General features: G+C 36.7%; 1 protein-coding gene across 2 annotated transcripts in view; it reads left to right on the top strand.

Annotated features, from left to right (window-relative positions):
- Window positions 1-24613, top strand: part of TAP38 (thylakoid-associated phosphatase 38) — a 128050-nt gene that overhangs the window by 65844 nt on the left and 37593 nt on the right. The window lies entirely within an intron of this gene.

Raw genomic sequence — 24613 nt, 5'->3', positions numbered from 1 at the left:
TTATCTCACGCTTGGTCTCTTCAATTTCTAAAAACAAGTCTTTTCACATTTTCAAATGCATGCCTCTTCCCATGATGCATGGCACATGTTTCTCCATATAATATTATTTCAAATTAATATCTTAAATATCTTTTCCAGCTGTAAACACGATATATAGGCATTATCTCATTCTCAACATAGAGCAAAATCATAGATAAAGATCTCTATCTCAGCTACAATCTTCAACACTCCCTCTTAGCAAGAGAGAGATCTTTAGTACGGTGGGCACACAGCTGCAACAAAAGATGTCAATGATAAATTCTCATCACATAGATTCTCATAAACACATGTTATCTCAACATAACATAATTTATTATAATTACTTAACAAGCACATATAATTAAAGCCACGGAGTCACATGTGACTTCCACAATGCCTACTCACAGAGAGTGGTCCACGATACCTAATCGCAAATGGTGGAACAAGGGCTTTCACCTCAGATTCCTCCCAGAGAAGAATGCATTTCCACTATGCCTACTCGCAGAGGGTGGTCCACCATACCTACTTGCAAAGGGTGGAACAAAGGCTTTCACTTTATACTTTGTTAGTGAATGGTTTCCCCCCCAGTTGTTTAAGTTTATGTTAACAAGAAAAACCTACTTTCACCACAAATGAGTCTTGATGAACTGCAAAGACTCTCTATGTTTCAAAGGCACAACTCCCTTCTACAATAATTTGCAATACAACTCTTATTATAAATGAATTTCATTGCCATTCTTTTGACCTGAAAGAACTTAAGGAAAGATGTAAACATCCCTTCATAACCATAAAAGAATGTTGTAGATTTGAGTAATCACACTATTAGATATATGCCACATGACATACAATCTTCAAAAATTCAGAACTATGATCAAGCTCATCAAACCAACAAAAGGAAAAGAACTACGACACCATTAATGAAACAATATCCATATGGAAATGAATTTCATAGGAATTTCACCACCAACAAGATAACCACACGATTATCAAGTAGATACTCCAGAAATAACCAAATGATCACTTCTATTATCATTAACTTCACTGTCCAACAACTAAAAACCTACTAGCAAAAGCAAGACAGTGCAAAGTCCAAAGAGCTGAACCTTAAGATCGCTTAGAATATTACATATATAGCCATGCAGGGCTTTCCGAATTCCTTCAAAAAGTAACTTGCTTCCAGAATTTCGAATGTTTCCAACAACAGAGTTTTTAAAACATAGATAACTTAAAAAAAAAGAAAAAGATGCAGGTGACCCTTCACTTCTCCTTTAAGCTCCAGCTATACTATTGATATTGGCATGAGATTCCTGGGTGTCAGAACAACTGCCACCACTTTCTTTCCAAACCTTGTGCTGCAAGAAAACCAACCAACTCCTTTTGTTATGGGACACCTAGCTGTTCCAATTGGAGCTTCCACATTTTCATGATTCGGCATATATGATCCAGTTTTTTGTCTTGTACCTCTAGGTGATCAGTACAGATAATCATCATAGAGTTTTCCCTAGCAACGATGGTTAGATTGTGAACAAATACTTTGCTTGTTTCTTTCAATAGCTTAAATTTGGAGAAAAATGTTGTCTCCACCTCCTTAGGGGGCTTTTCACTTCGATCCTCATTTCCCATGATCTTAACATCAATATACTTTATGTCAACAATCAGGATCTCATTCAGGCATCCTACCTCCTTAAGCAATTTGGAGCACTCTTCTAACCCCTGTTCCATCACTATGTTCCTCCACTCCATATTAGCTCGAGCAATGAACAAAAAATCGACATTGATCTTAGCTCCAGGGACTTCATTCATAAATTTGTCTATGCCATATTCTTGAACTTAAGAAATATCGATGATATATTCATCCCATTTGATTTTCTTAGAATCCTAGGCATTTGTTTTTGATTCTAAAGCTATCGTTGACTTATCTGCTCTTGCACTGGTACTGGTAAGATGGGAAAAATAATTAGTTGCCTAAGCATACATAGCGTTCAACCACTCACCATAAGCTTGAGCGATGGAGCGATCTCTTGTAACCTGTGTGATGAAGCTCTTGTTCAAGGGAGACTCAACATCAATAACCGTAATGGCATTCAGCAAGGCTTCTACATGTGGAATCTAAAGCTTATGAATGTACTCAACCATTTTCCGCATTGATTGTTTTAATTCTTGTTTATCTCTTTGATCCTTCCATATCCGTTGGGAAATTTTGGTGTTCCCTACATTCCATATTTTGATATCAGGGGCTTTGGAAGTAGGACCAAGGATAATCTTCTTTGCCACATAGTCTTGGGGCTGTATTTTGTCTGTACTTTTCTTAGCTGTTGGCTTCATTACCTTTGCAACCCATTGTCCTGTATCTTCATTGATGTTTAGCAGAATTTCAATCTTTGGCCTTTTGGTCTTGAGAGTGTTTCCAAGACATTTACTTACCATGTCACACATTGGGAGCGTCATTGTAACTATGCTTCTCTTCTTGCTTACTGATAGCTCAAACCAATTGGGGATAGGAGGATTCTCTTTGGGTGGAGGAGTTTGTAACACAGGCGATGAACTAAGAGACATTGTACTCATAGTATTAGCACCCTCTATCGCTTGTTGACACCCCTAATCCATTTCGCCTATTAGGGATTCCCTTGTTCCTTCTGTCTCCTCTCTAAGATCAAGTTCTATCGTTGCTGGTTGGTCACAAATCTCGTTCAAGCCCTTTTATTGCTCTTTCTTCTTCCTGCTATGAGAGCGAGTCCACTTAACAAATGGAGCAAGTTGAATGAACCTTGAACAGGATGTTTAGGTTCAACACTTGATTTCGGCTTTCCTGCAGCGAGAGAAGCAACAACTTCGTTAGAATTGAGAATAACCAAGGGTGAACTTGAAATATCATGAACCCTTTGAACACTATAGGCCCTTGATCTTGATTGCTTCTTGCTCATGAGCCATTTCTCTATTCTGGCTAAGACAAGTAGGGTTCTTGCTTGCAAGTTATCTTCCTCTAGCGTTGTCTAGTCAATCTCTGGTAATGGGTAAGCTTCTACTTTTTCAATGTAAGCAAGGTCAACAGTTTCTTCGTACTCCTCTTCAGTTACGCCTGAGACATCTAACGGGAGACTGAACTCTTTACTCTGTGCTAATGTCAGTCTAGACCATAGCCTTTTTCTAACTTCAAAATCATCTTGACAATCGGCCCAGAAGTCTTTTAAGCGAGGAACATGCAGAGGAGAGGAACCTAGTTTAGAGTACTTTAGGATGAATTCTTGGCTTTCAAAATTGGGTCTAGGAGAGTAAGTTCGTGGATTTGATCTTGACTTTGAGCTTGAGGGAAACTTGAATGGTTTTGCATTTATAGCGTCCAGGCTCAACAGGGAATGTGTGACCTGAACCTTTCCTTGTCTTACAACCGTTTTCAACCTCTGCTAACTCTCCGCATATTTCCATCAACACAAAACAATCAAGGCAATGACGAGGTAGCCATAGTGGCTTGCCTTTGTATCCCCCAATCTCGAGATAAGTAAATTTGGGAAATTGGGTAAAGAAACTACCATAAATATCAATTAACTGGGTGGCTTCCTCTGTCAATCTCATATTCTCTTTTCCTTGCAATTCAAATACCATTTTGGCCAGGAAGGTGTCTTGGACTATTTAAAAACCTTCAGGGTTTTTACTCTTTTGCAAGAGGGGGTAATACTCATAGATGGGCATACTTGGGTTCCAGTCTGAGTTTGGTAATCCTTTCCATTCCTTGCCACAAGCTAGGATGTAAAACAAGTAGGAAGTCATATAGAAACTAGACATTTTAGAAGCTTGGGAGAGCTCTTCCTACAGCCTAGTAGCTATTATATCTACCAATCAATGAAATTATCTTCCCCTAGAATAGTCTGAATGAAAAAGTACATCTTGTTCTCCCAATGAAAGACATGTAGGTTACCCTTTACTCTATTCGGTAGTGTAATGACATCCTTAATTTTAGGGATCAGTTGTTCTCTAGTTAATGGATGTGCAAGATGGGAACACCCTCTGTCTGACTTGAAAAGCCAACTTTTAGCATTGTTGTTATTCAACTCTATGTCATCTATGGAAAATTAGGTACAGGAGGAACTGATAGTCCAGTCTTCATAAATTTCACGTGGGGGAATTCTCAGAGCACCCATGACAGGAACTCAACTCACATATACCAAGACTTTGCCATTGAAAGCACGGATACATTTCTCAACCGTATCATATCTATCTTTGCATGCTAAGACTAACTTAGGGCAGGGGAAGGCTTCTAGGAAGGCAAACGCTTGCAACAAACCACTATCTGAGACTTTTTGGGATATGGAACCAGGTTTTGGATTCATGAATCTAGCTAGCGATTTGCTCATGTCTTCCTTGGCAAGGAAGGTGTCTTCCATGTCGGGTGGAATACTACTAATAACAAACTCTCTAACCTCGTTAGGTAGCTTTGGGCAGAGAGGAGTGGTCATGACGAAAATATACCCAAAGCAAAGTGATACAGAAGAACGTACAACTCTAAAGAAATATAGAAGGAGATGACACTTGAAAAATTAGAGGCTAGAGACTCACCGAGTTGAGCGCATGCAGACTTGCAGAAAATAAAGCTTAAGCTATCGTCGCATACATCCGAACTAGAAAAAACATTCCTTACCAAAAGTAGAAATAGCAGGGGAATGAAAACAAGGCAGCTTCCATTTAAGATGTAAAACCTGGACTTAAAGCATGTAGATGGATGACAAGACTAATGACAAGACAAGAGTTACGATCATTAAAAACTCACCCGAGTTTCACATGTGCCGTAACATGCCTCACCATTATTACCCTTAACTCTTCATTAATACAAATCTTTTCCATAGATTTAGTGACATTGCCCTTCTGCTGAGCTGTTAACTTGCACACGTGGCACCAAAAGCATTCATCTTTATGACTAGGTGAAGATGAACAGTTGAACTACAAAACAATTCAATGTTCAAGTTCAATAGTCACAATATATTGGAAACCGCACTCATAACAACAGACTAGACACGAAGGTGAAACCGTGAACTTAAACCTTGAACAAAGTGTTCAATGTTCAAGTTAAACATCAACAATGAGCAGCAATATCTGTGGAGTGGTTAACTCTTTTTTGACTCGACCAAAAGGAATGAGGAACTAATGAACCTTGAACAATGAATGAAGTGTTCAATGTTCAAGTTCATGAATTTGTTCAGATGGGAGACAAAAAATGCCGAAAAGGTTAAGATTCACAATGAGACTTAAAAAGGGGACCCAATTTCTTTACAAAAGCTTAAGTGTTACCATGTTTATGTGCAAGAAATATATGTGTACCATTTATGGGTAACAACTGGCTCTGAATGGGGATTCAGACTGTTAGGGACTGAAAGGAATTCAGACATCTTTGGTTTCGCAGTTAGACTAGTTACAAGGAATAGAACCTTAAGCTAAAACACAACCAAAACAGAAAGGAACCTAAACTAAGGCACAACAAAAACAGTAAGGAGTCTAAACTAAGACACAACAAAAACAGAAAGGAAACTAAACTAAGACACAACAAAATTGAAAGGAACCTAAACTAAGACAACAAAATTGTGAACCAGAAAAACTAAAGCTAAAAAAGCTTCAAGTCTTGTCCATTATAGGACAAAGGGTAAATTCGTTCCATCTAAGTACTTGAGCTTGAAAGAATTTGGCCCAAGAACCTTGCTGATTTTGAATGGCCCCTTCCAAAGTGATTCGAATTTTTGTGTGGGCCCCTTGGTTCTCTTCTTTTATCCCAAAGCAACACCTTATCATATTCCATGAAATTCTCAAGCTTGGATTTCTTGTCAAAAATCTTCTTAACCCGTGCCTGGTGAATAGTTATATGGTCCACTGCTCTTTCCCTCTCTTCTTCAATCTTTGTGAGATAACAAATCCTTTTTTCTAATGAGTTTTGAAACACTTCGTCCTCAATTACCTTTTGTAACTTGATTGTGGCTAATTCCAATGGTAGAGATAGTTGTGCTTCGACCCCATATACCAGTTCAAACGGTGTCATCCCGATTGCTCTCTTAGGAGTAGTTTGGTCAACCCATAGTGCTTCAAACAACGTTTTGTGCCAATCTTTTGCATTATCACTCACCAGTTTCCTCATAATTGAAATTAGATTCTTGTTTGAAGATTCTGCCTGACCATTACCTTGCGGAAAGTAATCAGAGGAATTAGACAAGTGGATTCCATTATCATAGCAGAACAACTATAGTTCCCTCGAGGAGAAGTTCTGGGTGTTATCAGTCACTAGTTTCTCAGGGACACCAAATCTAACCAGAATATTCTCCATTAAGAATTTACTCACCACTTCAGAGGTAGTCTTTTTGATGAGTATTGCTTCAATCCACTTGGTGAAGTAATCTGTGGCCGTTAGAATATGGGTGTGCCCTACACGTGAGGTTGGGTTCAGAGGTCCTATAAAGTCTAACCCCCACTGTTTAAACGGTTCTTTGATAACCACAGGCTTCAGAGGAAGTGCGGCCAATCTGGGTTTTCCAGCAAACAGTTTACACTTCATGCTTCCCAACTCACTTATACATGTCAGCAAACATTCCAGGCCAATAGAATCCGTTTCTCAGTATTTTGAAGGCAGTCAGTGTGGATGAGAAATAACTGCCGCAAGCCTCATAGTGAAGGGAATTAAGTAATTTCTCCCGTTGATCTTTGTCCACACATCTTAGGAATGCACCATTGAGACCCTTCTTATACAACATGTCATCAACAATGGTATATTTGGCAACTTCCAATCTCAGGTTTCTTTTTGCCTTACCGGTGAGGTATTCAGGGAATTCTCCACAGGTAAGAAAGTAAGCAATATCAGAGAACCAATCATCTTTAAGGCCTACCAGTAATGCACAAGAGTTATCTTCAGCAATGCCTCCTTTACCATCCACCATTAGATTACACAAACCCTGACCTCTTACTAGCTTGGTAGCATACACAAACCAGTGGGTTTCACTTGGAACTTCTGTTGTAGAGTACTCCTCATTAAAGCACATAAAGATTATCTCAATGTTGAGATTTCCTTTCAGCCAAGACTTTCTCCCAAGAGGGGCAACAAACTCATAGTTTGAATATCACAATAAATTGGTTAACTCTAATGAATAATGATTGATCAAGCAAGAAGATTTTGCATTCTCCCTCTGTCACACAAGCTCCCTCTGAATGTCATTTCTCAAATATGATCTTAACTCATAAAACCAACTTATTTCCTGTATATGTCCAGCAATCAAGAGGGATTAATAATAACTCATAAAACCAACTTATTATGAAGAGGTATATAGCATACACTATGCTCCATTTTATAACAAATCGTTATGATCTATCATAGAATACTTATCTCTTTCTAGTCTGGATTCATAACTCGGCTCTAGAACAAAAATTTCTCATGCAGAAAGATGGCAAAACTGGGTATGAATGAAGCTTTCTTGTAAAGATGGGCAATGTTTGCACTATCAACACCATCTGCAATGCATGCGAGGGCATGAATATAACAAACTCCGAGAGTAGGGATCTCTGCATTTTTCTTTGGATGCAGTTAAAGACCTCATGCCAAACTTCATTACTCACTTCTGCATTATCTGGGCAGAATGTGGCACGATCTGTATTGTATGGCCTTGTGAGAGACATTCAACAGAAAGAGAAAAGTACTGCAAAACTTCTTTCAAGAATGCATCACATTCTTCCTTTGGCTTTTCATCTTTATAAGTTGCAAAAACTGAGACAAGTCGAATGATCCTCTCGACAACCAATATACACACAATACAAGATACAAAAACTGACAGAATATCACAAAACATTTCTGCTGAAGCTAATTTTACCGTCACCAACATGCACACGCTAGGAAAAAAAACAAATGACATAAACAAGGTTTCATAATCTACCATGAAGAAGAAAGACAATGAAGAAACATATTTGACAGAGATCCAACAAACATATGAAAAAAGACATATTTGAAAGATGATGAAGAAACGTATGTAAAACGAACATCACATGTAAAGAGAGCACTAATGTTAAAACCAACACACACAAGCATATGAGAATAAAAATAGGATATATGAATCTTTGAAACAATTTGAAGGAAAGTGAAACAATATCACAAATCATAAACTTCTGCGAGAAACTTCTTGACTTCCACACTCACACATGATCATTCATATAGTGATTTTTTGGGCTCAAAGGAAATGAATATATTTGCCCAGCTTGACTCCTCATCATCTAAGACAAGCTGAATAAGAAATCTGACTAGATCAAAAGCGAGCTGGTTGCCACGATAAAATTAGGGAAAAAACAAATTGACTAAGTGTAAAGCCATCATTAACAAGAAGAGACCACAAAATAGGTAAGAATATGTATAAGTCTGTCGTCGTCAAGAAGAGGACTATTATAGACAAATTACCACGATACAAGATAATGACTACAGGACATCCACGATGATGTATAGAATGTAAAGAATGCAAATGAATTAAGGAACATGCCACCGCTGCTATAGAAACACGAGCAGGAATAGAAGAAAATCATATGAGACCAGTAACCTCAATAAGCTAGGATGGAATCGATAGTTGAAAAGAGGAAATGATTGAAGATCTTTGATGCCAGAACCTCAATCATATCTACGCACGCACTTCAGACATTTGGGTTGGGATCCTTCAGGCATCGGATAATATTTCCAACCATTTCTGCTGACTTATTGAGGACTTGAATGACTTGCTGCATGAGCTCCAAACTGACCTGTTGCGGATTCCCATTCCTCTTTGCTCTTGTCAGTGCCATTACCACTCAATCACACTAGGCTATATGTGTTTCACTTGAAACTACAAACTATTTCACTCTACAAAAGAATCAATCTTAAAATTTTTAAGAAATATGGAAAATGGTGTTCATCACCATTGTAGAGCCTCACTGACCTTCAAAGTTCCCTTATGTGTTGTTATCTAAATTTGGAAATGATACCATGTTAATGTTTAACTCAAAAAAAAAGTTAAACAACAATATGAAAAGTAGAAAATTGGCACAAAAGACATAACTTTATCCATGGAAAGCGCTTCCACTAGAAGGGAAAAACCCAACCACACCAGAAAAATATGCTTTTATAAATATAAAAATATTTATGTACAATGCTGTCCACTGAATACAATATATATAAAGAATTTTGAGACTCTTCATCTCACAATTGAAGGTCTCTTCAATTTCTAAAAACAAGTCTCTTCATATTTCCAAATGCATGCCTCTTTGCATGATCCATGTTTCTTCATATAATACTATCTCAAATTAATATTTTAAATATCTTCTCCAGCTGTAAACACAATATATAGGTATTATCTCATTTTCAACATATGGCAAAATCAAAGATAAAGATCTTTATTGGAGCTACAATCTTCAACACCACCTTGTCAAGGCAAGAACTAGGGAAAAATTATATTGCCCATAGAGATTGAAGCTAATGTGGTGAATGCTAAATCAATATGGTTTTATGTTATACATCATAATGGAAAAAATTGCTTTCAATTTTTAAAGAAAAAGGCTCTAGCTCAATATTTTACATCTTTTATAAATCCAAAAAAAAGAAAGAGAAAAGTCACATTGAGATGCTACCTTTGAGTGATGCGTTTTGCATACATGAGTGCTTGTTTGATTTTGTGCCTTCTTGCAAAGAGTCTAACATTTGTTCCAAAATCTTTAACTCACTATGAATTGCATTTTTATTCTAACGGAGTTAAAGTTTTGTCAATTGCGAACAGAAGTGATCTTTCTAGATAGTCACTTTATGCCTTGGTAAGAGATTACAAGAAGCCACAAACTACTATGGTTCATTTCTATGCTCCTTGGTAATCCAAGCACATCTTAGTAGCGTCCATTGTGTTGGAAGGTCCTACGTAAGATGGCCATAGTCCATTTGGCTCTATAGCCAAAAGGTTCTAGTTTCTTTTCAGCACTAAAAGGAACATGGAATTGTCTCTTTTTAATGACATGTAACATATGCAGCTTTTGTAGCATTTTTGTAGGAACAACTTACCTTGTACCTTGTTGAAGAATCAGGTAAAGGCAAATTTTGTTTGAAAACAATCTTACTGTTATAAATTTAGGCACCATTACAATCAAGACAATTTTTGTACCTTGATGCTTGGTACTTATCTCCAATATCGGAAACACATCCACATCCCAGAGACCCATATGAGAACATCTCTACGCATAGGGGATCTAAGATGAATTTTATTTGTTTGTATGCATCTCCTTGAAGCTAAGTAGATTCTTTAGGTTTGGGTTTGTGGCTTTATCACATGGATTTAGCCAGAAATGGGGGAGTTTGTGATCATTTGTAAATAAACATTTAAAAATCACAAGACATACATATTGGGGGCTAAAATCATGGATTAAGTTCATAATGCTAGAAACCATCATATAATAATCAAAATCATCATAAATTAAAAAAAATTAATGTCAATTAGTCAAACTTGAACTCGCACTATTATTCATTTATCAATATTACAATAATAATTTCAAGAATTAGTATATATGGTTGTTAAAAAAGGTAACTATCATCAATGACATAATGTGACGTAAGTAGATTAAAAAGTATTGTGACAAGCACTCACATCAAATTGTATTTTTTTATTTGGCCACTCCTAAATGTAATGTCTCCTTTTCTACACTATATTGTTTTGTAAGCATTTGATTAGTTTTCAGGTTGTTATAATGTAACATCAAAATTTTGTAGACTGAAATTAAATACTAAATTCTGAAAATAAAAGCAGTTAGGGAAGTAATACACATAACCATATTACCAAAGTAAACATCTTTTACACCTTACAATCCATTTCATGTGAAAATAACTGAAAAACTGAAATAACTAACTGATTTCTATAACAATACAAGAGAAACTAAATCATTTCCATTCATTCCATGAATTATATATTAATTACGAGAAAGAAATTGTAGGATAAAGATTGGAAAGGAAACATACAAAATCTGGTTGAGGTATTTGATGATGTTGAGCCAGCCTTGGCTTTCTGGTAAGAGGAGAAGCATTAACTTAGGCTTAACCTCCCAACCACGGACCTTATTAATCTCCACGCAATCTTTTGACAAGAAAGGCCCTCCTTACCCTGGGGCTAGGCTTGGGGCACTATCAGTTCATCCAACCGAGCATACCGGTGTTTAGAATGTCCGCTCAGTAATAGGCAGGCATGCCCGATTAACTAGCACCACCGACACATGTGATCAAATGGAAGGCAAGCATGCTTTTAAATGACCTTGGCCAAGGATTTAGATGGGTTTATGATACCTGATCACCACCTCTCGACTTGACAATAGAGTATATAAATTGGATAAGCATGAGCTTACTTTGGAAATCTGTAGAAGTTTATTACAAAATTTATCATCTATGGTAGTTCTGATTTTTGTTCTTTCTTTGCATGGATTTTCTTTATCTCTTCACCCATTCCAGCTAGGGTGAGTCCTTGGTGTTGTTCAGCTTGTTTATCATGGAATTCTATCCATTGTTGGGTACACCACTGGTATACAACTGATGTAAAGATGTACTTCAAATTAGGCATCATGCCATTCTTATGTTTCAGAACCACACTTGTTCAAACAAAAGATAATTCACAAACATATCACAAAAAGGAAAACACTTGTTCTTGATGAAAGTCTCTCATATTGTAAATCAGCCCCAATTTGATATTGACAGTTTGCATTGACTATGAATCAAAATAAAAAGGAGTTGGTAGAACATAAGCCAAGTGTATAGACAATGAACTACAACTGATGCATAATTTAAAAAGAGTCGAATGCATGATTTATCCATCAAGACAACATTGCATCGATTAAGAAGTATGAAGAAAGAATACAAAAACACCAACATAACCTGAAATGAATGCTTTATGGGAACTAAGGAGCCTTTGCTCAAGCCAACTTGACTATGATTGAAATGCGATTATTGTTTGGAGAGGCCCATGTTGAATCAGAGGTATTATGCTTGGTGCGTAGATGGAACGGTAAGAACAAAGATAAGGAGAAGAATGCCGTCTCCACTAGACGTGAAATGTTTAAATCTTCTTTGGGCTCAAGCGAGATGCAGCTCAAGGTGGCAGTTTCGATCAAGACCATTGATTTCAAGTTCACTGATTTCAAAGAAAAGGTGGCACCAAGTGTACATGGTCACCTCTCATGGAGAGTTATAAGTTTTGAGTTATTAAAGAGTTCTTATTTTTGAAAATCTTTTATATATATATATATATATATATATATATATATATAATTTTCAAATGATTCCATCATGCTATTATTATATCTAAAGTTTGTCATGTCCCCTCTTTAACTCTGTCTAGCAGTGGCATGAGAGTTAGCCTATTATGGAGTCTCGTAGGTTGGCAATGGTGATCAGGAATTTAGTCAAGGTTTTCAGTGTCTGGATTTGGTATTTCAAGTAGTAGTAGATCAGTTGAGAGCAGTTCCTTGATTTTAGGAGGAGATTCCTACCTTTTAGGAGGTGATGTTTTCCAGAGTTGAGTTTCTATGAGATCACCGCCGATCTCAATTTAAGGAGATTTGGGTGCGTTCCCTATTTTTTAGGAGTATCCCTAGATTTGAGGGTGAGACTGCCAGTTGGCCCAGGTTGTCCGACATTAGTCATAGGTAGGTGACAAACTCAGTTTCATGTTTTGGAGGTGTTTGGGTTGTTCCTTGGCTACTTGGGAAATATTTTAGTATATGTGAATATTCTCCTAAGTTAGCATTTTAATAATTTAAATAAGGCTAAGTGTTTAGCCATTTTGGAGTAATAAGGAGTTTTCTGGTTCCATTTGGATCGATTTGCCTATGTGTGATAGCTCGTTCGAAAAAGCTCAGTCTCTACTATTTGATTATCACTTGTTAGGATTTATTTGATGCTTGGAGTTATTTGTCATTAATAAAGTAATGATTATTTTCTGTTTGGATGCCTTTATTGGGGAAATAATGTTATATTATAAAGTTCAAATGAAATCCACTTTAGGGTTCTTTTAGGGTTCAATATGCCTATACAAGATATAGTTGTCACTATTGTCAAGAATATGGACATAAAACTGAGAATTGTATTAGGGAGAGGGGATATAAGGAGATGGTAACCTAAAGGTGAGTATCTTATATCATTTTGTCAACCCATTTCAGATTTCGTTGCTCTGGAAGAGCATTCCTCACCTAGGATGCAAACCCTAGTGTTAAGAGTAGATTTGTTGGGACGTAGCCCTCAACAAGATCAGATTCAAAGTTCTTATGCATACAACTTGATCAAGACAGAGGATCAATTTCCAATATTGCAGTCACACTTTGCAGACAATGGAATTTTAGGGAAGGCGACCACTTTGGTTCAACCTGACATTTCTTATAGCAACTCACGTGAGGAATTCTGGGGTATTTATTTGTAACAAACTGAAGTTGTTTTATTGCAGCAGCTTGGGTTTAATCATTTGACCTTGTTTGACTATACCTGGTTCCCATCTTCAGTTGGCATAAACTTTGTTTGAAGTACATCTGTATTGGTACTATTGTGAAATAAATCAGACTCGGTTGGTACGATTTTAGAATCATTTCCAGATTAGTATGTATTGTTGCATATGATTTCTTTCACTTCTATTTTATTAGTTACTGTTATTTATACATTGTAATACCTATATTCTGAAAAATACAAAAAGAAACACATTCTTTTGCAACTTTTGTCTAGCTCTATAAGATCAAAGAAAAATCTATAGGAAAATATAATTTATATAATTAAACATTATAGCAGCAACAGATCAAATATCCATTTGGGATATTTCAAGGTCGCACCCATTAAAATACGTATATCTATTTACATGTGTAATTTGGAGAATTATGATTTATTTAAACCTCATATCCTCTTGATATATACGCATGTATATATTTATAGATATATTAATAGGGACAAACTATAGTTATTATTTTAATTTCATGGTGGCATCATACATTTATATACATATATGCACAAACACAAACACACACACACACACACACAGATATATAGGTGATGATGAAAGAAAAATGGAGACACTATCATAGAACAACAAAGGTAATGGTTTTGAACATGAATTTTGATTATGATTATATATATATATATATATGCTTTATATGTTGTGCAAGTAGCTCATGCGTGTCCAATGTGTGTACCCTATTATGAAGTCACTAGATCCTTACCAAGGTAGTTAGAGGCCATACCTGGCGATTGGAAAAATGAACTAAAGTAGTGCCCCATTCCTTAAATCTCATTTAGCAATGCTTTCTCCCCGTCGCCTGCTCATACAACCACCTGTGCAACATTTCCACAATAATAACAAGCTCTTTCATTTTAAATCAATATTAGAATATAACACATATAACTGTGACAATGGCTAACTACCATCATGAAGTAAATATAACAAGCAATGGCTAACTACCATTATTATTAAGCAATTATAGATAATAACTGTTACCAACCAAGTTGACATGAAACTAACGGTTAACTATAACTTCCCTTTTCACATGATCGATGGTTTTAACTAATCATCTCAAAGGCTATAAATTTATTTCAATAGGTCAAAATTTTGGGATGTAACAAACCCTCTCCCTAATGTTTCATCGTCCTTGATGAAATTCACAAAAAAATTTAAAAACAGTATCTGTGTAAATAATGTTTTTAGCATCGGAAAAGAGAGAATAAAGACAGAAGGAAATGATTAGGCTCCGGTCTTGGAGAAAAGATGAGGGTATTTTTGAAAAATCTCATTATAGTCCTCACAAGTAACATTGTCCTCTGCGTATTGGTCCCACTGGACCTTGCATTGAGTTATGTCTTGATTTCGTAATTGAAGCTTACGCACCTCAAGTATTCTAAGCATAGGTTCCAATCAATTATATGCTCATGATGAGTGATGTATTTCTTAAGATACGACACATGAAAGACATCATTCATCCTGGCAAGAGTTGGAGGTAGTACAATTCTGTAGGCTACCAAGTTCACGACTTCCAACACCTCAAGGGCTCCCACATATCTTGGGGCTAACTTGACATTCTTACCGAACTTGATGGTATTCTTTTGGGGTTTTACTTTTAATAACACCTTTTCTTCTACTGAGAATTCTGTGGGTATCCTTTTTGCATCTGCATAATTGTTTTGTTTATCATTTGCTTCTTTCAGTCTTTGACGGATTTGAATCACTTGTTCTTCCATCTCCTTGAGCATTTCGGGTCTGTTAATAATTCTGTCCTCGACATAGTTCCAACTTATAGGGATTCTGCATTTGCGACCATATAGGGCCTCAAGGGGGGCCATCTTAATGGTGGATTGATAGGAATTATTATAAGAAAATTCCAACAAGGGTAGATAAATTTCCCATTGGTATTGTCGATCCATACAATAAACTCTTAGAAGATCTTCCAAAACCTAGTTTACTCTTTCTGTCTAACCATTAGTCTCAGGATGATAAGCTGAGCTAATATTTAACATAGTCTCCAAGGTTGAGAATAGTGTTTTCCAAAATTTGGAGTTTATTCTGGCATCCCTGTCTGAGATAATCTTCTCCGGAACTCCATGAAGTCTGAAAATCTCTCCCATGAAGTTTGAAAATCTCTCGCTTGAATTTGTGAGCAATTTCTAGTGTTCCATCGGTTAGGTTACCATGTATGAAGTGAGCCACCTTGGTTAGTTTGTCTACCACTACTAGAATGGTGTTGTGTTTGCTTCAAATCATGGGTAGCCCTTGTATGAAATCCATGGTAATTATCTGCCACTTACATTCTAGTACTTCGTTTGGGTATAGGAGGCTAGTTAGATAATAGTGTTCTGCTTTGAATTTTTGGCACTCTAGACATCCTACCACATAATTTCTTATTTTCATCCCCTTCCAAAAATATAATGGTTTTATATTTGCCATCATTTTGGTCAATCTAGGATGTCCTAAATAAGGAGCTGAGTGGAATTCTTCTAAAATGATTTTTCGGATTTTCGGTGCTTTGGGTATGTACATCCTATCACCATACCTTAATAATCCATCTTCTTCGATTTTGAAGTCTCCGTACTTGGGGTCCTGTGGGTCCCTAAGAAGTGCATGACTAATCTCTACATAGAATTCATCTTGCTTCAAATGCTGTAATACTTGATCCCTTAATCTAATATTTATGATGGCCATGGCAGAAACATGCCTCCATCGGCTCAAGGCATTTGCCACCTTGTTCTCTTTACCTTTAATGTGGCTAATGTCAAAGTCATAATCTACTAAAAACTCCGACCATCTCCTTTGCTTGGCATTAAGGTTGGGTTGAGTAAAGATGTACTTTAGGCCGTGGTGATCTAATTGAAGTTCAAAAGGGTTCCCTATCAAGTAATGCCTCCACATTTGGAGGGCATGCACAATGGCAGCTAGTTCCAGATCATGAGGAGCATAGTTTTTCTCATAGTTCTTTAACTTCCTTGACTCATACACAACTTTTTCTTGCATTAGTACACCTCCTAATCCCTCCTCGGATGCATCGGTTATAACCACAAACTCTTTTTGGGGGTCCGGTACTCTTAGTATAGGTGCAGGAGTTAACTTCTCATTCAGGTACTCAAAGACTGTTTGACATTTCTCGGTCCAAATAAACTTCTTCCCTTTCTTCTACAGTGAAGTGATTGGGTAAGCTATCTTGGAAAAATCTCTAACAAACTTCTTATAGAATCCTACTAACCCCAAGAAGCTTTTGATTTCTGTCACATTCTTAGGTATGGGCCATTCCTTGATTGCTTTGGATTTTGAAGGATCTATTGCTATCCCTTTAGCTGATATAATATGTCCTAGATATTGGATCTCCTTTTGATAAAAGGCACACTTAGACAACTTCCCATATAGCTTATGTTCTCTCAACCTCTCTAGAACTTCTTCTAGATGTTCTTGATGTTCTTTTTTGTTTCTTGAGTAGATCAGAATATCATCTATAAATACCAATACAAACTTATCCAAGCAGTCTTTCAAAATACTATTCATTAGGTTCATGAAGGCTACCGGGGTGTTAGTTAACCCGAAGGGTAATAACGTAAACTCATAATGCCCATATCTAGTCTTGAACTCAATCTTGTGGATATCTTCATCCTTGATTCGGAGCTGATGGTATCTTGATCTTAAGTCAATTTATGTGAATATTGTAGTGCCTTTCATTTGATCAAATAGATCATTGTTTCTAGGAAGTGAGTACCCGTTTTTGATGGTGATCTTATTGAGCATCCTATAGTCTATGCACAATCTCATAGTTCTGTCCTTCTTGACGAACAATATCGAGGCTTCCTAAGGTGAAACACTAGGTCGAATAAGTTTTTTATCTAACATATCCTGCAACTGCAACTATCGTTCCATCAATTCAGTGGTTGTCATTTAATAAGGACCTCGGGATATAGGTTTTGCCCTAGGTACTAAATCTTTTGCAAAATCAAAAGTTCTAGATGGAGGTAGTCTTGGAAGTTCTTCTGGAAACACATCCTAAAACTTCTTGAGGTATGGATACTTCTCGAAGGATTCCCTCAATTTTTTTCTCTAATTTCTCCATCTTCAAAGATGTAGTCATTACCATAAGTGGTATCTATAGGTTCTCTCAAGTCTTCAGTCCTAATTGCAAAAATCTCGCAGCCTTTTCTTCCACATTTCTTGAGTTGCATGATAGATATCTGGCGTGGTTTGATTTCATCCAAAACTCCCTTGATGCTTACATGATTGCCTTGGTCATCCAAATATTCTACAGTTTTGGCAAGACAATCAACCTTGGCCTTGTGCTTGCTAAGCCAATTAATGCCTATGATGATGTCATAGGACCCAAGAGGTGCCATATACAGGTTTAGTTTTGTAGAGAATTTTGGAAAGTCAACCCATGTCTCAAACAAACATTGCTCTACTTTAGCCCTTGATTGGTTTGCATACTTAAACGTCCATGGTTTTGCCATGTTACTAGATCTCTTTAGAAATCTACTTAATAATTTTGGAGATATAAAACATTTTGAGGCTCTGGTATCAATTAATATAGAAACAGGGTTTCTGTAGATCTTATTTGGAGTTTCGATTGGCCCTAGCTGATGTTCTACCTGCCGATTGTCTTGTGCTCGTGAATCCTGTGTTGGTAGACATGCTGTTGTGGTGGTAGGGGTGGTTGAGGTGGTTGGTTGGTGTTTGTCTTACTGGGACATTTGTTAGCATAGCGATCCCCTCCACAATTGTAACAGCCTGCTGGTGGCCCCTTCCTCTCATTTCTCTTGCCATTCTTATTTGTATTGGGGTTACTTTTGAAATCCTTGTTACCATTTCCTCTTGGTTTTGGTTTGTTGGGTTTGTAGTCTTTACACTGTTTCTTGTGGAATCCGGTATCTGCCCTATAATGTTCCCAATTTTAATTAATGTGGGCCCAAGTTATAAATGTTTGTATTTAGGGGTTCCAATTGATTTAGTATATCTTGGACCTATTTTTTATTTAATTGTTCCGTAGGTGTTGGCCGTCGGCTATTTTTGTAAACCCTCGGGATATTTATCCGAAGGGTATTTAAGCACAACTTGTAGGTATTCGTAGGTATGCTTTGGATTATATTTCTCTATACTGTGGATTTCTGTTGGAGTTCGGGATTGTTCACCATTTCGGAAGTGAAAGATCTTCCATATTTGGCTTGTGTGGTTTCGGTGGGATTCAACCCTCACCCTATTCCGTTGGTGTTCGTCTAAATATGTATCTGGCAATTTGAAGGCTTAATTATTCCTTTGTTCTTGTCAGTAATTCTCTTGGCTCCATGTTTGCATATTTGTGTATGTTTCCTAAGTGGTATCCTGTGCTTTGTATTGTGAATCATTTACAGGAGTGTACTGTGCACTAAGGCTGACCGTACGGCCTGGTATTTCCACCGTATGGCTGTTGGGCAGTCCCACATTCCATACAAACCACCTTCCCCCCCGTACGGCCTCTTTGGATCTTCCAGATTAGTGTAAGGCCATTACTTTGGTATTGAATTGTCAATACTTCAATAACTTCCTGTATTGCATGCTTGGGCATCTCTGTTGTCTAATAGTTTGTCACCGTACAGCTTCCTTGAAGCCATTGTATGGTCACCTTTTTGCTCACCAATTCCGTACAGACTCTGCCTGCTACATCCTCTGTATAGGCTTCCCTTTTTACCCTCCAATCCTATTCTATTCATACACAGTACATTGAGTGTGGTTATCGTATGGCTTAGCAAGTTGACACCATACGGCTTGTCCATTGCCATTGTATGGCCTGTCTTTTGGTTCTGTATGGACTACTTATTAACACCATATGGCCATCTTAATTCCAGCCGTACGACTACCTTCATTTGGTCACCCATCTCATTCCATCCCACATTGCCGTACGGTCATTTGAACTTTGTCTCCATACTTCATTTGCCTGTCACCATACGCCTTTTCTTGTACACCTCCATACGGACCCATTGTTTAGGCAATCTCTGGATTTTAGATGGATTTGGGAACATTACATGCCCCTTTTGAATTCCAACTCGTTTTCCTTTTGTTATTTTGAATAGAATCATCTCTTTTGATTTTATGTTCCTGTCAAACAACTTTTTGTTGAAGATGGTAGCTATGATAGAGATCTTTATCTCTGGAAATACGAACGTTATTACTGTTATTATTACGTTTAGCTGAAAAGGATACTTAAGTTTAATTTGTAATATCAAGTGTCATTCACATGCATTGAGGCATGGATATTCAAAGAGTTATAATTAATTATAGGAGTTATGGGAAAGAGACCTTTGGTTATAATGTGAAGAGTCTCTCCTACTGTTATATATTCGTAGCTACCAAAGGATATTGTACACTTGAACATTTCATTATCAATAAAGATATATTTGTGTTGTGTGGCTTGGTTTTTCCCCTCATTCTCAAAGGGTTCTCCCAGGATATTTTTGGTGTCTTTGTTTTAGTTTTATATCTTTCTTATTGCTGGTTATCTTCTTTGATTTTTGAGCTCTAGTTTTAACACTTTTTCTAGGGCTCCTTCCATGGTTCGAGGGGTGTGAACATGAACTGCCCCACCGATCCTATTATTTAGTCCCACGATAAATTTTCTCACTTTCAGATTTCATCTTGTTGATATGGAAGTACATACCTCAGCAGATGGGTGAATTTCTCCCAATACTTGTAGACATATCCCCATGCCTAAGGTTCTGGAAGTCCAACAACTTTTAGTTGTAGAAAGTTTGGGGTAACCAACGACTTTTAAACATGGTCACAATCTTCTCCTAGGTAATTTTAGTTGTTTTAATATTTAGTTCAACCTTGGTGTTTCCTCGCCAAGTAGCAACTTCTCTTGAAAAATGGTATATTCCCCAAATTGCCTTTGAGGTTTCTGAAAAATTCCTAATCTCAAATTATTGTCCATTTCTGTTATCCAGGCCTGTGCATCCTCTCCAGATTCAGAACCAGAGAACTTAGTGGTTTGATCGTTTTAATGTCTATGGATAAGTCGCTAACTATTTCAAGTTTCTTCTATTTCTTAGTTTGGGTAAGTGAGGCTTGAGCATTTCTCTCACTGTGCTCAGAGATTTTAGTTTTTGTTCTGGGAGGGGGTGAGGATTGCATTTCCTCTTGACTTTTCTCAATATAGGCTGCTAATTTATTCATCCTCTTCTCCATATTGTCTAACTTCGTTTGTGTGTCTTGCAAAACTTGAAGTAGCAGATTAGTGGGAGGGAGTGGATTGTTCTCATGGACCATTTCGTGGTCTGTGACATTCTCGTTGTTGTTCATGTTTCTTAATTATCTTTTCCTAAAAATAAGTGCAAGTTCTTTACCTCAAATTTTCTAGTTTATAGACTTTTATACAAAAGCAATTTTTTTTGAGAAGAAAAGGAGGAATAACACAAGAATAGATAGAATTTTGACTAATCTATTCAACACTAAACTTTCCAGCTACAATTATAGCAGCCTATATTTACGAAATTCCCTCTACTAAGGGTGTTACATTTAGATTATAGATTCAATCACTCTGAAATTTTATTTTCGACTTTTTTGTTCAGTTTCAATTTCGGTTTTATACATATCTTGCACCATCCAAGATCTATGGAAGTGCATAAGAGGGTTAGCTTGGCGAGCGTTCCAAACTTGAATGAGTTTGTTTCTATATGTTGCCTTCGTAGCAGGAGTCCATCTGACCCTTTCCTTTCTCATTCCTTGCAGAGCTTGTCTTAGAGTTTCGTTGTCTCGAGGCATGGAACAATAAGAATAATCATAGTTTGGCATGTTCTTAATCAAGTATGGAAAGATCGAATGCCATGCCTTCTTGCAAGGTGTCTTTCATGTATACATCGTATTACATTTAAATCTAAGAAAATCTCAGGTTTACTAATCTTGCTAGGTGATGCGCCCATGTCAAACCCAGAGCTTTGATACTATATGTAACATACAAATTTTCTAGATTGAAATTAAATACTAAATTCTGAAAATAAAAGTAGATAGGGAAGTAATACACAACCATATTACCAAAGTAAAGCATCTTTTACACCTTAGAATCCATTTCATGTGAAAATAACTCAAAGACCGAAATAACTAATTGACTGATTTCTATAACAATACAAGAGAAACTAAATCATTTCCATTCATTCCATGAATTATATATAAATTACAAGAAAGAAATTGCAGGATAAAGATTGGAAAGGAAACATACAACATTTGGCTGAGGTATCTGATGATGTTGCACAAGCCTCTGCTTTTTAGTAAGAGGAGAAGTATTAACTTAGGCATAACCTCCCAATCATGGACCTTATTAATCCCCACACAATCTTTTCATAAGAAAGACCCTCCCTACAGCGGGGCTAGGCTTGGGGCACTATCAGTGCAGCCATCCGAGCATACCGGTGTTTAGAATGTCCGCTCAGTAATAGGCGAGCATGCTTGATTAACTGGCATCACCAACATCATGTAATCAAATGGAAGGCAAGCATGCCTTTAAACGACCTTGGCCAAGGATTTAGATGGGTTTATGATACCCGATCACCACTGCTCAACTTGACAGTAGGGTATATAAATTGGACAAGCATGAGCTTAGTTGGGAAATTTGTAGAAGTTTATTATAAAATTTATCATCTATGGTATTTTGGATTTCTATTCTTCATTTGCAAGGATTTTCTTTTCCTCTTCACCCTCTTTCATTTACCATTCCAATTGGGTGAGTCCTTGGTGTTGTTCAACTTGTTAATCATGGAATTCTATCCATTGGCAGGTACACCCCTAGTATACAACCGATGTAAAGATGTACTTCAAATTAGGCATCATGCCGTTCTTATGTTTCAGAACCACACTTGTTCAAACAAAAGATCAATCACAAATGTATCACAAAAAGGAAAATAAATGTTCTTGATTGAAGTCTCTCATATTGTATATCAGCCCCAATTTGATATTGATAGTTTTCATTGATCTTGAATGAAAATAAAAAGGAGTTGACAGAAGATAAGATGAGTGTATAGACAATGAATGTACAACTGATGCATAATTTAAAAAGAGTTGATTGCATGATCTATCCATCAAGAAAATATTGCATCGATTAAGAAGTATGAAGAAAGAATATAGAAACACCAACATAACCTGAAACAAATGCTTTATGGGAATTAAGGAGCCTCTACTAAGTGGCTCAAGCCGACTTGATTGTGATTGAAATGCGATTACTATTTGGAGAGGCTTGTGTTGAATCAAAGGTATTATGCTTGGTGTTTAGATAGTTCAGTTTGAACAGAGATAAGGAGAGGGATGCCATCTCCACCAGACGTGAAATGTTTTAAATCTTCTTTGGGCTCAAGCGAGTCGTGGCTCAAGGTGGTAATTTCAATCAAGACCATTGGTTTCAAGTTCACCGATTTAAAAGAAAAGGTTGTGCCAAGTGTACATTGTCGCCTCTCATGGAGAGTTATAAATTTTGAATTATTAAAGAGTTCTTATTTTTGAAAATCTTTTATATATATATATATATATATATAATTTTCAAATGATTCCATCATGCTCTTATTATATCTAAGGTCGAACCCATTAAAATATGTATATCTATATACATGTGTAATTCAGAGAATTATGATTTATTTTAACCTCATATCCTCTTGATATATACGCATGTATATATTTATACATATATCAATAGGGACAAACTATAGTTATTATTTTAATATCATGGTGGCATCATACATTTATATACATGTGTGTGTGTGTGTGTGTGTGTGTGTCTATATATATATATATATATATAGGTGATGATGAAAGAAAAATGGAGATGCCATCATAGAACAACAAAGATAATGGTTCTGAACATGAATTTTGATTATGATTAAATATATATATGCTTTATGATTAAATATATATATGCTTTATATGTTGTCCAAGTAGCTCATGTGTGTCCAATGTGTGTACCCTATTATGAAGTTGCTAGAGGCCATACTTGGTGATTGGAAAAATGGACTAGAGTAGTGCCCCATTCCTTCAATCCCATTTAGCAATGCTTTCTCCCTTTCATTTGCTCTTACAACCACCCATGCAACATTTCCACAATAATAACAAGTTCTTCCATTTAAAATCAATATTAGAATATAACATAGATAATTGTGACAATGACTAACTACCATCATCAAGTAAATATAACAAGCAATGGTTGAGTACCATTATCATTAAGCAATTATACATAATAACTGTTAACAACCAAGTTGACATAAAATAAACGGTTAACTACAACTTCCCTTTTCACATGATCAAAAGAAATGATGGTTTTGAGTAATCATCTTAACAGCTATAAATTTATTTTAACAGGTCAAAATTTTGGGATATAACACATAAGTTTTTGGATGTGTTGGGAGAATTTCAAGGTTCTTGGAGGGTCAAGGTTCATTTTTGCTTGGCTTTTGAAAACAATGTGGTGATTTGTTGATGTTCTATGCTTTTTGTAATGCCCTTTTTAGCAGTTTTGGGCCTATGGATTGTTCTCTACAGTTCTTGGATTACACAACTATTTTAAGTGTGTAGTTTGGCACCCGACATCACTCTTCAGCATCAATTGCTTCTTGGCTGATCAATGTCAATATACAGTACCTTTCCATGTAGTAAAGCATCATGGAGTTTATTTTTCTTGTGGATTTGTGATTCCGGTTGGAATTCAGTTTTTATGCAATTTCACAAGTAGAAGACCCTATTTTGTAATTGCAGTTTCGATGGTTTATAGCCACCGTAGTCTGTTTGTTTGTCTTCCACTGAGAATTGTTTTTGATTAAGTAAAATAGGTTTTACAAGGATCCTGAAACCCAAAAGTTTATAGCATAACAAAAAGGAAAATAAAAAGTCCAGCTAACAAGAGACTGTTGCTAAAAGCCAAAAACCGACAAAAGGCCTGAGGCCAGGAGGCAAAGGCCAGAAACCAAAACAAAGAACAAAACCAAAAGTGAAGCAGACTATTGGTTGTCCTTCTCCAGGTCTTGCAGAGTTTTTGCAGCTTCGTTGTCCTTCTGACTATCCGCTCCCTCCTGATTCCTGTTTTGGGTCTCCACCTTTTCCGCCTTGTTCACCTGGTCCCTGGCTTCAGTCTGAGAAAACTC

The sequence above is a fragment of the Cupressus sempervirens genome, chromosome 7 (genome assembly GCF_028749045.1).
Source record: "Cupressus sempervirens isolate cs-2001-9-10 chromosome 7, ASM2874904v1, whole genome shotgun sequence".
In the NCBI taxonomy this organism is placed as follows: Eukaryota; Viridiplantae; Streptophyta; class Pinopsida; order Cupressales; family Cupressaceae; genus Cupressus; species Cupressus sempervirens.
Note: the sequence above shows the minus strand (reverse complement) of the source record. Positions and strands in the feature narration are given on the sequence as shown.